General features: G+C 43.2%; 1 long non-coding RNA gene and 1 pseudogene across 3 annotated transcripts; both read left to right on the forward strand.

The window, feature by feature from the left end:
• Nucleotides 1-4,690: 4,690 nt before the first annotated feature.
• On the forward strand, nucleotides 4,691-6,678 carry LOC103640282 (uncharacterized; annotated as a pseudogene).
• Nucleotides 6,679-6,804: 126 nt separating this feature from the next.
• On the forward strand, nucleotides 6,805-10,473 carry LOC100274678 (uncharacterized). 3 transcript variants are annotated; one of them, XR_002265315.1, is made up of 9 exons: nucleotides 6,805-6,935; nucleotides 7,224-7,394; nucleotides 7,691-8,147; nucleotides 8,248-8,406; nucleotides 8,494-9,424; nucleotides 9,512-9,602; nucleotides 9,678-9,725; nucleotides 9,827-9,893; nucleotides 10,008-10,473. It is a non-coding gene; the product is annotated as an uncharacterized lncRNA (long non-coding RNA). The 3 variants fall into 3 exon arrangements; XR_002749275.1 differs by having other exon boundaries at nucleotides 9,512-9,600; nucleotides 9,669-9,725; nucleotides 9,827-9,926; XR_002265316.1 differs by lacking the exon at nucleotides 7,224-7,394.
• The last annotated feature ends 6,771 nt before the right edge of the window (nucleotides 10,474-17,244 follow it).

Genomic DNA, 17,244 nt, shown 5'->3' on the forward strand with positions numbered 1-17,244 from the left:
AGGGCTCGGACTCGGGCTAAGCCCCGGAAGACGACGAACTCCGCTTCGCCCGACCCCAGGGCTCAGACTCAGCCCTGGCCTCAGCCGACAGTCTCCGCCTCGCCCGACCCAGGGGCTCGGACTCGACCACGGCCACGGAAGACAGACTCGACCTCGACCTCGGAGGAGCCTCCGCATCGCCCAACCTAGGGCGCAGACCGACCACGTCGACAGGAGACGCCATCATTACCCTACCCCAAGCTGACTCGGGCTACGGGGAACAAGACCGGCGTCCCATCTGGCTCGCTCCGCCAGATAGGCAATGATGGCGCCCCGCACGCTCCCTGATGACGACAGCTCTCAGCCCCCTTACGGAAGCAAGAGGACGTCAACAAGGACTCGACAGCCCCGACAGCTGTCCTTCCGCCAAGCTCCAGCGCTCCTCCGACGGCCACGACACCACACGAACCGGGTGCCAAAACCTCTCCGGCTGCCACGACGGCATGTACTTAGAGCGCTAGCTCTCCTCCGCTAGACACGTAGCACTCTGCTACACCCCCATTGTACACATGGATCCTCTCCTTACGCCTATAAAAGGAAGGACCAGGGCCCTCTTACAGAGGGTTGGCCGCGCGGGGACGAGGACGAGACAGGCGCTCGCGTGAGGCCGCTCGCTCCCTCTCCCGCGTGGACGCTTGTAATCCCCTACTGCAAGCGCACCCGACCTGGGCACGGGACGAACACGAAGGCCGCGGGATTTCCACCTCTCTCACGCCCATCTCCGGCCACCTCACTTCCCCCCTTCGCGCTCGGCCTCGCGCCGACCCATCTGGGCTGGGGCACGCGACGACATTTCACTCGTCGGTCCAGGGACCCCCCGGCCTCGAAACGCCGACAACATGATTACTTAGTACCAGAGAGTACTCAGTACCACAATACATTACAACATAATGGTACTCCAGCAATCTTCACTTGCCTAATTCTAATCCTCACTACATACACTACATCATTAATACACTACATAAATGTATTAACATCCATCTAACTACTTCATTACATCTAACTACATTACATACACTCCATCAATCATACTCCAACAACAACGATCCAATCTCTCACTAATGTCATTTCTTGACTTGCATTAACATTCACCCAATCTGACACATCATAATCAGTTTGGCCATGCGAACTGTAAACCCTAAAATTTAGTAGGAAAAAAATATAATAATAATAATATATATCATAAAATAATAAAATAAATAAATAAGAATATAGAATAGTGTTGTGAGAATATTTTTTTTGTGAAGACCTTTGAAAATCTATTAGAACTCTCCCTCCTCGTGTTTAAACAATAATATTAAGTTAAAATTAAGAGACCAATAAATAGTTGAGGGGAGGTTGACCTTTTGCCAAAGGTTTTGTAGTAATGCATTTTATTGGCAACATGAATTAGACCTCCGATTTTAAATGAAGACATAAAATGAGAAATGGGATTCTAATGCAACTATTTATTTCTTCCATAAGTGAATAACAAGGAAAATAAATAATAATATGAAAAACAGTAGGGATTATATTTACATCATTATTAATTTTGGAACTCGCAAATCTGAAAGAAATCAAAAGGGGAATTTGAATTTGGTTTGAGTACTTGAAATCGAAAACAAAGCAGAAAAATTCATAAAAGAAAAGGAAAAGAAAATTTGGCAGACCTCGTTTTGGGCCCAAAGTCGCTGCTCGGCCCATCTCCCGTACATAAACAACACGGTCATTTGGGCTGTATCCCTCGCCCGCCGGCCCACTCCACGTCGCAGCGCCTCAGCCACACATGCACGCTTGAACCCACTTGGCTGTCGCGTGGGGCCCGGACGTCAGGAACTCCTTCCTCCCTTATCCACTTTTCTGTTGGGCGCTGTTTCTCTTCCTGGTGAGATCTCCGCGGAGCTTGAACCAGTGACGAAATCCGTTGGGATTTGGTGGGCGCCTGTGGCTGGGTCTTCTTCTCCCCTCGCGCGACTCGCTCGCTCACCGGCCGCCGGGGAACTCGGGGTCAGTTTGGCCGACTGATTACCTCCGCCCACCTCTACATAAAGGACCTAGCCGCGACCTCTTTGTCCTCCGAACCCATGGCGTCGTGCCCAACCCAGGTCCCGTCGCGGGCGAAGCTGGGATGAACACCACCGCCCAGGAAACTCACCTGCGCTGCCATTTTGTGCGCATGGTCGGGCCGTGGTGTGTCACGGGTGAATGGTGAAGTTGTTCCTGGGCAATAGTGGCATTTTTAGCTCTGTCGATGTTATAAAGACAATGATATTGGGCTCTCAAGGGTGTAGATCCCAACCAGATGTCATCCTAGAACCGGACCTGTGTGCCGTCCTGTACCTTAAAAGCTCTAAAACTGAAAAACTCATGTTTGATCTTCATTAGGCCACACAAAAAATATGAATCTCCCTGCCTCCATTCTGCTTGGGATAGAGGGATTGATCTAAGGTATTTATTTCGAAGCAATTGTTGCCATATTCCATCTGAGTTCAGAAGATTGAAGAGCCATTTACCAAGCATAGTTGTGTTTTTAATCCTCAAATCGTGGAGACCTAAACCACTTTGGTTCCTAGGTTGGGTGAGTATCTTCCACTTCACTAGTCGATATTTTTTCTTATGTTCGTCTCCTTGCCAAAAGAAGCGGGATCTGAAGTAATCTAATTTTTTTCATCACGCCTTTGGGAACGTCGAAGAAAGACATCATATACATTGGCAGGCAAGTGAGCACCGAGTTGATCAGTGTCAATCTGCCTCCGATGGAGAGATGTTTGCCTTTCCAACTACTCAGGCGCTTTTCAAATCGTTCCTCAACTCGCCTTCAATCCGAGTTCCTTAACTTCTTAAACTGAATGGGAATACCAAGGTAATTAAAGGAGAATTCTCCTGCCCTACATTTAAAGATGTCCTTATAGATATCTATGTCATTTTGTGCTTTTCCAAAACAATATAACTCACTCTTGTGGAAATTTATTTTGAGGCCAGATAATTGCTCGAAGGTAAGAAGGGCAAGAAGGGCGGGCCTGGTGCAGCGGTAGAGCCTACCGTCTATAACCGGAAGGTCCCGGGTTTGAGTCCCAGCCTCTGCATATTATGCGGGTAAGGCTTAATGCTTAAAGATACCCTTTCCCAGACCCCGCACAGTGCGGGAAGCCTACGACACTGGGTACGCCCCTTTTTTTATAATTGCTCGAAGGCACATAGTATGAGTTTCATATTTCTAGCTTTTTGAGGATGATGAGTTAATTAAAGCTTTGTATGAGATGTCTTCGGATCCAAGGTGGAAAGGGGAATGAATCCGTTTTCTTTTTATAAGGGCTAAAAACGAATCACTTATTTTTTTGGCTTTTTGGCCCCATATTGTAGGGTGGATCTCGAAAGATAGGAAAGATCTCCCTCCAAGCCGTACATACGACTTTCATCGAATACGGCTTTCCACAGAATTCTATAGGGATCTATGAGATCGAGTATATGAGGCTTCAAGAATGGATATACTTCTACACTTGAGGCTGTTCTTGCTGAAAGGTTACCAAATAGTGGGATATCTGCAGTTCCACACATTGACTCTAGAGTTAGGAATTTTAGAAAAAAAATTGGAGCAATAAAGTTAATGCTGAAAAATAGTGGCTTCACCTGGGATGACAATAAGAAGATGATCCAATGTGAAAGGAGTCAATATGAAGCTCATTGCAAGGTATGTCCTTGGCGTTTGTAATTTATTTTTTATTTACTTGTGTTGCATTTTGATTTCTATGTGATGTATTTTGGCTTAATGGTAGCATCTTAATTTGATCCTTTGCTCTGTTTTATTTTGCAGAAACATCCTGAAGCTAGAGGCCTATATGACGTCGCATTCCCATATTTTGATGCATTGTCGACCATATATGGAAATGATATAGCTACCGGTGAAGGTGCGGAAGGGATTGATGAAGCCGTTGGGAACTTAGAACAAGAGCTTGCTACTGGGTATGGTAATGATCATGAAGAAGAGGAGGGCATGAGATCTATAGAACCCCTAGGTGGTCTACTGATTCAGCATCATCAAGTGTGAAGAGGAGGAGGACATCTGGGAAGGAGAAGAGTGGATCAAGTGACCCTCTTTTGGACATGTTAAATGAAGTCCAAGGTGATCTAAAGGGTGTGGCTATGAATGTTGGAAAAATGACAGCGGTTATGGAGCGCGAGGCTGAACTTCAAGAAAAAATCTATACTACTCTATTAAGACTGCAAGGGTAGCCTGCCGTTCTGCCTCTCATCGATCTCAACCGTCCGATGTGCCCCCTCCGTCCGATGCGCGTCCTCCCTCCCAAGCCGCGTCCAACAGCAAACACACCCCGTTCAATGCGTGCGCCCTCCCCACCGCAAACGCCGCATGACCCGCCATCCCCGTGCTCATCCTTGTCGCACGCCGCATCACGCCCACGCCCCGCGTGAGCAACAGCTCCCCCGATCCTCTCCACGCCCCTCTCTCACCTAACCGCCCTGGCTCCCTCTATCGCCACACGAACGCCGCGAACCCGAACCCACCTCTCGGTGCGCTCCGCCATGCGTCCCCACCTCCCTCCGCTCATCATCTTCCTCTCCACCATCGTCGGCATCATCACCCAGCCACTGCCCCTCGGCGCGGTCGTGCCCTTCTGAGCCTCGGTGCAGCTACAAGGACCCACCGCGCTGGATGTGCCCCCTCCGCTGCGTCCTCAACCGCCGTGGCACATCGACTCCACCGCCGTTGTTGGTCCTCCGCCCCACCACCTTCAACCATCGCGGCTTCCCCGATGAGGGCGACAGGACCGCTGCGAGGACCCGACGCGCTGGATGTGCGCCCTCCGTCGCGCCCTCTCGGTTCTCCCTCCGTCGCGCCCTCTCGATTCTCCCTCCACCGCGCCGCCTCCCGCACCCCCACTGGCTCCTCACCGCGGTCCTCCCTCCGCCGCCCAGCCTCCCCCGACGTTCCTCCATCTGTAGTCCTTCTCACGTCTCCTACAATCCCCATCCACCGCATGGTAACAAAACTCCGCGCCCAAGCCATGCCCCCATCCCGTGACCTCGCCCCCAACCTGCCTCCGTCTGAGATTATCGCATTCGCCCTGCCCCCTCCCGAGATCGGCGCTGCCACGCCGTGTCCCATCCTCGGCTCGTTCCTTTCTCGCCTCACCCGAACCACTCCTCGGCCTTCACCAAGAGACCATCGCCTTACCCCCTCGACCGCTGCGGCGCTAGCGCGAGGCTCCGGGCCGTCAGGGACGGGCCCGACGCAGGGTTGGCTGAGCAGGTCACAGTCTCAATGGCACCTATGGTCCCTGGATCCGAGAGGACTCTGGTGTGCGCGAGGTCCTACTGTACCGGTCGAGGCTGGTGACGACGACGACTGCCTCCGTGGCATTCCTGCCGGAGGGAAACCCCATCATCGCCACCGCCGACCTCCTGTATGCTGCCGGCACCGCGGGGCGGGGCCTATCACTGGTCTTCATCCACCAATATGTCACCCCGATAAAGCGCTTCCTCCAGGAGCTGTGGGCGACCGGGGCGCTCAGCTTCGTCGGCCTATCTCGTCGTCGCCTGCCCGCTGGACGAGGTCCTCGTGCAGTACGTGCTAACCACTTCGTCACGCTGAGGTTCGTCAGCCCCACGTTCACCGCGCTCCCTGGCCTTATCCCTGCAAGATCCTAAGCTGAGGTGACACACACTGCCCCCCGTAATTCTAAATCAAGCATTCTCTTGACGAAGTCTATGCGGCGTAGAGCCCGCCCATGCTCTTTGCTTGCTCTAGAGCTCTCGTACCCTGCATTTGATTCTGCTCATCAGTCTGCATCTTTCGTCATTTTCATCATGGATCATCATATTGCAAGTACCTTTATATTCTTGGATATGATTTGGTCCATTCTCAATACAATCTCTGGATTTTTGAGATCTATCAGTTGAGTTTCAGGTATATATTAATTTACCTGCGAGGATGTGGTGTCTGCAATCACCTCTCTTTCTTTCTTTGTGCTGACCATAATAAGCTACTCCCAGGTAGATGCATAATTTGATGCATTGTATTTGACTCACTTCAGTTTGTGACTCCTCACATATCGTCAATATGATTTTCTTTTGTTCAGGATGGAGTCACTTTGCGCAATTTACAATAGCTCTAATTAATAAAGACCCTAAGAAATCTAAGTATTCAGGTGAGTTCAATGACTATCTGCCTTTCTTTGTGCCTACAACTAAAATAGCAAGCTTTTGCTTGCCTTGTACAACTTTAGTTTACTGAAAGTAGTGTTTTAGATACACTGCATCGGTTTTGGAAGAAAGAGCATGATTGGGGGTGTTAAAAGTTTATGGAGCTGTCAGAATTACACGATGGCTTTATTGTTCAGGATTCTCTTACCATCAAAGCCCAAGTTCAAGTCATTAGGTATCTATTTTATTTGTGTCTTAGATTTAACATTAGCATCAATTATTCTCAAGTTAGAATTATCTGTTTACTTTGCATAACCATGTCTGCTTCTGCATTTTAATATTTGAGGGAGAAGATAGACCGTCCATTTCGTTGCCTTGATGGTCAGTACCGAAGGGAACTAATTAGGGTGTATCTATCAAATGTGGAACAAATTTATCGGTGTTTTATTGATGAAAAAGAAGGACGTTCAGCAGGCTGATTGAGGATAAACTCGGGTGGTCCAGGTTAGATAAACTTACGAATGGTAAATTAGTGTTTACTCATGAATGGCAAATTAGTGTTTTGTGACCAGTCTCATTTCCAAGCCATTTTTCATCTTTGATTTTTTTGGCCTTTTGCAGTTTCAGTGGATTCTGGCTAGCCATTTTTCATATTTGATTTTATCTGAACAGAGACTTGAACTCGCTATCAACTTTCAGTAGACCTGCTAAGGAGCGATCTCCGTCCAATTATCAGCCAGTGAATTTATGCCCTGGTACTTTCTGATTCCATTTGTTTTAGTACATTGTTTGTGACTAGCAACTTTCAGATTGCATGATTTTTTCGATTAAGATATTTTCCACTAAGTTTTTGTGTCCACCGATAATGAATTTAGTTATTTTTCCTCAAGTTTTTTTCTGATAGAATGAATCGACTCCATATTGTGAGCCATGTCACTGTCTTCACCAGCCACACCATCAACGCTTACACGTGATAATTCAACCTACAATTTGCATTAGAAAAATGGGTTTAGTATGATGTACCTATTAATCTGGTTGTACAGGAAGAGCATGGAGAGAATTTGGCAGTGTCGAGTGATACCTTTGTGAGAATCTTGGTATGATCTGATTGTCTGATCTCTTCTTCAGTACCATGAATAGAGATAGTCAAGAAATTAGACTATTTCAAGTTCAGCGAGAGGGACTATATGGCACTGGAGGCGTCTTTCTTAGAGGTTGCGATCTCAACATATATTTTGATGCCTAAATGTTTAGTTAGAAATTTACACCATTTCTAATAATTCTACAGTGATTGAAAATACAATCTACCTCAAAACTAATAACATCGTCAGGTAATTGATCTATGATGGTTATCATTTTTGTCTAATTTTTTGTGGTTTATATACAATAGTCTGTGTTTGCACATTTGTTATTTTAAACCTGCTTTTAACATATCTTATAAAGTATAATGAGAAATGTATCCATTCTTACTAGCTTTCTCGAACTCCATGTTATTGTTTACTGTTTGTAGAGGGAGGAAGATCAGCTTGCGTATTGGTGAAGAGAGGATCCTTGGTTGAAAGTGATGTTTCTCCATATCTTTATAAGGTTAAGGAAGAGCAGTTGGGGTTCTTGTGAAACGTAGATTGTATGAGGTCTATAAATTTTTATGCTCTATCATTACTTGAATGAATCATGTATCACTGGCAAGCAACTTCAGCTCATACTCTGTAGGAATTCTAATTCACATTGCATTCTATTTAATTGTTTGTTTTATGTTCCGTTCACACGACCATGATTTTTGTTTGCACAAATCACTATATATATCCTCGTTGAATTAAAAGTCCAGCTTTGTGTCATAAGCATATTGTCTATTTCCCCTTTTGGCTATTGCAAATAGCAAGTATAGTTTGTTGTTTAAATGTTAGTCTATTCTGTTTCAAGAAAAAAAGAATGCGCCATCGCTGGGGATGGGTACGATGATCAAGGTCAGTGTTTATCGAGAGACGTTGTTTTGTTTTTTATGGATTGTGGAGAGAATTTTATGCCAATGACCCCAGGTTTTGTGTGTTGTTTGGCTACGCGCAGATCGTCGAACGACGAAGGGCACCGAGGTGTTCGTCAGCGGGCTGCCAATGTCGACCACGGAAAGCATGCTCCTCTCTCATCTCCACACCGTGCAGTAGCTGCTGCCCGTAGCATGTAATGCAATGGAATAAGTTATCAAGGCAACTAACACTGAACATAGTAAGAAAAGAAACCGAACACAAATATGTCTCCTTTTGTGTTATTAGTCTCCTTGGGGATTCTCGCTCTTATTGGTCACGGTGGCAGGTTCTTGGGCTCCTTGGCAGCGTCGAGGCATGGTATCTGCCCACACCATTGTCAGGGCCTCCTGCGGGTACCCATGCTCGACCTACTTCATCGAAGGTAAAATTTTGACTATTTGGGATCTCCATTTCATTATTCAGATATGCTCAATTCTGAACTAGAACAGAAGCATAATAACTTTTAGAAACCAGAACAATTTCAAGACATTTCATTGTTCTACTTTTTTCTATAGCACCAGCTTATTGAGACTTCTGTCTTAGATGTGGTATGGACAAATATACATGCCACTTTCCAGATGAAGTGAAGAGACCAAATGTGGATGTCAATCAATCTCTAGATGAAGGAATGAAAGGAAGGAGCTAAGTTATTGCACTGGATGTACGGGGTCTAGAAAAGGTGTCACTTTGATGCCATTTATTAGTGCTGTTGTACAAAAGAAAAGGTTGAATTGATGAATTCATGGGCAACCTTATAAAATAAAACTATATTGAATTCATGTGATCTTGTGATTTTATGTAAGACTATCCTATAAATAAAAACTATGATTTCACTGTCTTCTCTATGTTGTAGCTAGCAGTGCAAGCATAGAACCTATGAAACATGGATACTTGGTTACAAAATTCAACTTTCAGTCAAGTTTTGTTCAACAAGGGTCTGATTGAGACTTCCATGAAACTGATCGATTTGTCGTTGCTGTCATGTATGGGAACTTATGGTTTAGAAGCAGCTAAGTTTTCAACATGTTACATGGTAGGGAATGTATTTGCTAACACTATTTGCTAGCACTACAAGTTCCGTATGCCCTATGTGACAGATGGAAAGATTGAATGAAGGGTTGTCATTATTTGATGCAATACTGATTGTTCCAATGTTTCAAATTGTTTGGACCTTCTTCTCTATTTGTACAGGATTTGTTTACTTTCAAGAATATCAAGTAAGTTCTTGTTTATTATAATCGGATAATGAAGTGAATCATGCATTTCCTAATTATAAACTGATGATTCTGTTTTTCTGCTGTCAGGTATTTGATACGCTCAGGATAATTATGTGTGTGTTAGGCATGACATTTGTCTTTGTTGGGATCTCCTTGCTAGCACCCGATGACAGTAAAGGTTGGTAAAACGTTGATTTTCATGTGTTTGCACATAGAAGATTTTGACTCTTGGTGAACTATCGGTGGCTGATAGGAAAGATGGTTCAAGCACCTCCGAGGACTCCATAATTGACATAGACAGGTTCTATTCCACGAACTTGTAGAAAGTTTCAAGCTTTGCTCTGTTGCATTTTGTGTTCAGTATTGCATTCAATGTTCTGATATATAACCTGGACACTGCAGAAATGGAAAGATGCCGATGGAGGAGACAGACACAGATGATAGCATCTCCTTTGTTACTTCTGTAAAAGTAAGTGCAAAACATGTACTTTCAAAGGCAAAGGTCATTGGTTTCTTCCTAGATCTGATTGTACCATATAAATCTGTCACAAGTCTTGCCTCTCTCACCTGATCTTGTTTGCAGTCTGCATGCTCCATGTCCCTTGGCCTTGGGGAGAGCACCATAAGCGCTTCATCGGTGCTTGTCATGCTTATGGTCTCGTCAAGAACAACCGGCTTCAGAGGAATCAGAAATGACCGTCCAAAGTACGCCCCTTTAAGAACCACTGATTGGAGTAACCTATAGCCGATGGTAATATATAGGTACACAAGAAAGGTCTTTGTTTTTTATGTTGCCTAGCGAATGGCAGTGAAGTTTTTTTGTTGCTTCCAAAGGCACAACTGTTTGTTGTGATCGTAGCTAGCTATAACACGAGTGTATAGTTCACCGTTGTACCCTTCAAAACACTGTCCATACCAAGCTGCATATACATGTGTAAGTTTTAGAATACAACAAATTTTTGGAAGATTAAGATTAGATGGAGTAGCATTTGTTAGCTTTTAGCTTGTTGCTACTGAAATATGAGCTGAATTTGGGCTATTATTTTTGTGTTTACATTTGTAACCTCTTTTGCAGTCTTGATTATGTCTATTTTAAGTTCATATTCTAATTGATCTGTAATTTCTAGACATGCATATCTGAACCAGAGCTTTATGACTAAGATAAATATGGTTTTATGTGTCGTCACAATTTACTATATCTTTTATGATAACATATAATTTTAGTGATGAAACAAAAATATAGAATAACAATTAATGTTTTTGCATATCAATGTATTTTATTATACTGGTTCCGTAGCAACGCACGGGTATATACCTAGTATAGATATAGATACGAGTACGCGTAAGTCTAATACAAGACAATCTTCGTGTACCGTTGCGCTGCCGCAATGAGACTATGCATCTTATTCGATCCCTTGTGTGGGGCCTATCATCTGGTCGGGGAGTGCGTGTACGTATGTCTTCCTTTTTCACAACTGTACTAGAGCTAACAACACTAAACTGAACTAGCACCTGGTATGCTAAGCAATCCGTACATCGTAGTGCAAATGATCTTCTCTTGTGGCTACCGAGTTTTTGTCCATTAGCCTAGTTTAGGGCCGGACGCGTCCAAATAATTGTACGCCTCAGGCAGTTCGTGCGTGGCAAACTGTGTTTCAACGGAGCCGGTTCTTCTGACGTACTGCAGGGGACAGTAGGGTCACTGCGCGCGGGCCCTATCGCACGCGGGGGCCACGCGGCAGTACCCACCCCCCACGTCAGAGGATCTCGTTCCTGTTTCAACACCCTCTCTTACTGGTGCCGATTGGAGCAGCATATTCAAAAAAAAAAAACTAAGATCCCGTCTGATTTAAGGGAATAAATATTAGTATCTCCATTTTAGAATCATTTAGTCTTTAAATTGTCAAACGGTAAGACCAAAACAAAGACTAAATTGTTTTCGTATCTAGTCCCTCAAGGAGTAACTAAAAGAGAATAAATCATATAAATTTCACCTTTAGACACTCCTTTATTTCAGTTGCACTAATGGCAGGTAGGGGCAGAGCCAGGGGGCAGTAGAGGCCATGGCCTCTAAGGCTGAGAGACAGACAAGAGAATTATATATATAGTCTAAAATCTGTGTATGTAAATATATATATATATATATATATATATATATATATATATATATATAGGCAACGTATCCTGTGTAAAAGGTTCTCCTGTGTAAACATGCTAAAACGCCTTAACAACCTTTGGATCCAGAATCAAAGGCTAATTTTAATCCCACCTAACCGCCACCGCACCAGATTACCAGGAGGGGGTTCTTTAGATAAAACACAAGATTATCATGTGGGATTAAGATTAGCCTTTGATTCTGGATCCAAAGGTTGTTAAGACGTTTTAGCATGTTTACACAGGAGAACCTTTTACACATGATACGTTGCCATATATATATATATATATATATATATATATATATATATATATATATATATATATATATATATATATATATATATATATATATATATATTCTAAATTTTGTGGAGCGCAATTAATCAAATTTAATATAGTGGTTGGTGATATATGATCCATAACTCTGTTGTAGTATATGCCAACCAAAATCTAAAAGAGACAAAGAATATAAGATAAAATATCCGTTGAATGACCCATTGATGCATGAAACGTCAAACCTAATTTGTTTGCATACGATGGTATCTGAACCTCACCCCTTTATGATTCATCCTATCATCTATCTAGACAGCTGTTGATTGTCGTTGTCCACTTGACTTGTCTCTGCCATAGACCCACAACCAAAGTCCAACAAAGGTGATCACGCGAAGCAGCAGGATGAACGCCAACAACTTATATACATACTACACTAGATCTCGTAGATAATAAAATTAACAAATTTCAGCTAAAGTTGTCACCTGATAGTTGGCGTGTACATGACAAATTTGATGTGCACCTGCGTAGGTTGACGAATTTTCATGGATCCTTGAGGCTATTTAGATTTTTGAATTCTCTCACAAATTTGTTGGATGCCTCATGAATACTAGAGTCATAATATAAAAGTTGAATCTCATCAGTCGGATATTCATCGTTATGTCGTCTTTATTAATTTGGCATTGTTCTTGCGTTATAACTTTAGTTCAATATATCAATTAGTTAGAAAATGGACTCATGAACTAAGATAATTTATAAAGATTTAGGACTCTTATTACATGTCGAGTACTTAAACTTGATAACATTATACAATATTTTTTTATCATATAGTCTTGATGAATTGATCGGTTCCCCTTATATCGTAATCCTGGCCCCGCCCCTGATGACAGGAGAGTGTTAAGAGGTATTTTAGACCTCTTTTGATTTATTTAATGCATTTTAAATACTTTTAGTCTATAAAACCAAACAAGGTAGGGACTAAACTTTTAATCTTCTAACTAAACTTTAGTCCGTGGACCAAATTAACCAAGCGGACCATAACATGCACGCAACAAGCCCATGATCGGTTCTAACCCTAGAGTTGTTGGTTGGTTCCACATGTGGCACCGCGCATGCAGTCCCTGCTACGTAAATCATTGTGTACCTAGTATTTCTAACCCACTCATCCTTCGCAGCATTACATGCTTTGTTTCGCTGTTGCCCACAAGAAAAATAGCTATAGGCCGGCTAGTGTATTTGAGCCCAGTCATCTTAGGTTTTCTGGCTCTCTGTCGTCGTCGTCCCCGCGCGCGTACAGGAGGGGGGAGGAGGGCCTAGAGAGAGAGAGAGCCGTGTTCGGCGCCATGTTTAGCGCTACAAGGCATGTGGTATTTAGTATGCGCGACAGAAACACGCCAACGCTAACTAATCATGTCTGATCCAGACGTCCATCCGTCCGCGCGCCGAACGCTCTATGCTGATCGAAAAGTTGACTGAACATGGCGATGGTGCTTGCATTGGGCGAAGCACTCACAGAGATCCGATCCAGCGGGGACGACAAGAACAAACAACACTGAAATCAGTGAAATGCTATTTGGGCTATCTCTTAGTTATATACGTTACATATATTTGTGCACCCCCGTTTTTGTATAACACAAAAAAATCTCCACCATCACATTGAACCGTCGAGATCTCTTCCCCCGTTATCCTTTCTTTCAATCATTCACATCTAACGGCTAAGGTCCCATCACCACGCACGCACGTTCCAACACGTACGCCCACAGTTGGCTAGCAAGCACACACGTTCAAATAGTCCGAGAATTCTGGAAGGACGTAGGGCAGCCGTCACGAAAGAAGAAGAAAAAAAGAGCTAGAAATTATGAAAGGAATTAGTTTCAAGCAGGAGTGATGCAATCCTTTTTGGTGCACAAGGATTGCCACATATTTTGTTCCAAGAAATTAATGGACAATGCTATTTGAATCATCTTCCCCCTCTCCGTCTTGGACCTGTTGCCTCCTTTCCGTCACTCATGTCGCTTCTATATCCATGTGAACGTAGCGTTAACACGGTGCTATATGCTAGTCTCTAATATTAGGTAAGATTTTATTTTGTTGTCATCAAATCTTTTACGGATAGTACCGGTACATAGTAGCAAGAAACACTACTAGAGAAATTAAATAATTGGTCACTTGTTATGGAAAAGAAACTTTTAGATAGGTTTATTTATACCTTATTTCCTTTGCGGATAACTGACATGAAGTCGGATAGAGAAACCGGGCCGGACACACAGCTGCGCTATGCAGGGGGATAAGAGCACGCGTGCACGTATTGGACGACGCCACACACCAGACAGACCTGACACGCACTCGATCGATCAGGAGCAGTACTCATGAACACCAGCGATGGATGGATCACATATATGTCCCGAGAATGCATGCATGTGCGCACGTACGAAAGTCTGCACTGCAGGTGCGTGCAGGGCAACGAACCATAATCATGCGTGTAGTAGTAGAGAGTCGTTATTCATGGTCGACGGAACCGGAAGAAGCTGCTGCATACTACGTCATCTTACTGTCGCTTGTACGTATAGTCCAGTCCCCAAGGACAAGGACGCCGCTGGATCTGCATGCTGTACCGGCAGCGACACTACTGACGCCCACACGTTACATACGAGCCAACGCTCGTAGTAGAAACAGTTGTGGTAGCCATGGCGTGTTTCTTGCACGCGACGCAGCGGAAATGGACGACGTCCGCCGTGCCGTCCGGGCGGCCGCCACCAGATCCGGCGCGGCGATGGGTCTGCTGGAGGGGCTCTGGTCCAGGCGTGATTTGTATGGTAATATACGTGCATGTGCTAGGAGTCTAGGACTATAATCCTAATAATGTACAGCTAGCCCGGTCGGGGCCGAGGAGAAAACGAACCAAGCATGCGGGTGCGGACTCACGTGACCCGTGCCTGCCTGCCCGGCGCCGTGTCGGCCTGCCCCGCGCCGCGCGAAGGCCTACGCGCCCGCCCTACGCCGCGGACCACCCTGGCTGGACAGATTGATCGTTTCTTTCTTCTGCTACCCGGCCGGCCCCTACACGAGACGAGGGGCCTGTTTGATTCAGCTTTTTTCTTACCAGTTTTTCTAAAAATCTGGCTGTGGAAAGAATCTGCCTGTGGAGAGAATCTAAGTATCATTACGATTACGTGTGGAGGAAGATAAAGTTGTTCATAGGGCTCATGATCTAGAAAGTGACGGATTCCTACTATTACAACAACTCAACCGGTTATGTGTTTATGTTGATTTTGGATGGTTTTTGCCCCAACGAATTTTATAGAAGCTGGCGGAAAACCTGAGCGTTTGGCAGTCCGCAGCAGCTTTTGGTGGCCAGAAGCTGCCAGAAGCCGAATAAACAGGGCCGAGACGAGACGAAAGGCCGTGCATGTTCAGCTGTCCGCCGCCCGCTCGCCGGTGTTGGAGCAGCTAAACTGTTAATGAGTCAAGTTTAACCTTGCAATTTTAGCACCAACTTTTAGTACTTTAATTTGTTTGGATCTCCAAGTACTAAAGTTTAACAAAAAAAATAAATGCAGCGCTAAATTTCAGCACCACGGATCTAAACCGGTCCTAAGTCCGGTGTTAGCAGAAACAACATTCAGTGTTAGTGGTTAGTTTTATGTGGTTATTTATAAGATCGCCATGTATAGAACAAAAAATATATATATTAAAATATAGATGAAATGTCCAGTTTCGTTAAAAATTATTGTGCTTGGTGATGTTAATGGCTTGTATTTAACTACAACACTAGAGTACTTAAACACTTCAATCGTTTATGAAATATTTTAACAAGTAAGATTATTATGTTTTGTTAAGTTATCATACGCTTCAGTTTGATAGTTTAAGTACGCCTTAATTATTTGTTTATTCTGATTTAGTAGTTTAGATATGCTTTATTTGTTTGTTTATTCTATTTTTATAGTTTTAACATGCTTTGTTTCTTGATGTTATGATGTGCTTTAGCTCAATAGTTTTTTTTAGCATACCACCGCATTGGGGGATGCAGCTTCCTTCCGTGGTCTTCTCATACAGTTTAGGTCAGGTAATCTCGCTAAATTAAGTTATACCTAGTTAATTAGCCAAATTTAAGGAATAATAGCTACACTTAGTCAAACTATGCAAACTTAGATTCTAACTTAATTGGTTAATATGTAGGAAATTTGTATAATCTAAATTAAATCTGGTCAATTTTATCAAAACTTGTTTGACACTGTGAAAGTTTATAAATATAAACAAACTTGTTTAGTTAGACCTTTAAGGATTTTATTTAATCACTATTCAATGACAGTTGGGTCATTAATATGATACTCCCTTCGTTCTTTTTTTATTTGTCGTGATTTAGTTCAAAAATGAAATAGTGGCTGATCAGTATTCGAGAACAAATGTATTATTTTGTATCGTATTTTCTATGTGGAGATAATGAGATCTTAATTTTCCAAAAAATAAATAATTATATATATAATAGGCTAGTTTGGCAATTTATTCTTATTTTGTAAGAAAAAATAAACTAATTTTTTAAGAAAATAGAAACCGGGTTGCCGAACTAGCTTTAAGGGCTAGTTTGAACCCCATTTTTCTAAGGATTTATATTTTCTCAATGTAAGGCCTAGTTTGAAAACTCCATTTTTTCAAGAGATTTCTATCTTTCCAAGAGAAATTAGCTCAGTTTCCATAGAAAAATAGGATTTTCTTGACAAAAATATAGTTCCTAAACTCGCCCTAAAATAAATTAATTTCTCTTAAAAAATAGAAATCCCTTAAAAATGTCCTAAGAGCAACTCCAGTAGTTCTCTAAAAAATAGTTTGCTAAAATCATGTTTAGCAAGTTGCTAAATAGCTATTGGAAGTAAAAAATAACTTAGTCTCCAATAGTTGCTCATATTTAGAAAGTAGTTCGATTTTGAATCTAGCTTTAGCGGCCCTGTCCCTATGAGATCTGCCTGATAATAAGGTTGAGAGCAGAGGATATGAGGGCGGAAGAAAAAAGGTCGGTCGATATGAATTATGGATGAGTGGTGGTCCGGTGACGCAATCTATGAGAAAGTTAGGTTCGACGGTGAAGGAGAAACTTGCGTCATACGTGTTTGACCTAGCTACCTCATTATGCTAGAAAATAAAAAAAGAGTGTGTTATACCTGGCTATCTCACTGTATGGGAAAGGTAAAAATAATCACGCTAGTGTGAAGAAATTGACGTCAACTGTATTTAGGGAGTTCCTACCGAGTTGCTAAATGTGGAGAGTAAATAGAGTTGAATAGCAACTAAGTAAATTTAGCAAGTCTATTTAGAGAACCATTGGAGAAGCATTTTTCTGTTCACTTCTTAAATTTAAGATTTAGAGAGTTATTTAAAGAACTATTGAAGTTGCT

Source organism: Zea mays, chromosome 9, assembly GCF_902167145.1.
Source record: "Zea mays cultivar B73 chromosome 9, Zm-B73-REFERENCE-NAM-5.0, whole genome shotgun sequence".
Taxonomy (NCBI): Eukaryota; Viridiplantae; Streptophyta; class Magnoliopsida; order Poales; family Poaceae; genus Zea; species Zea mays.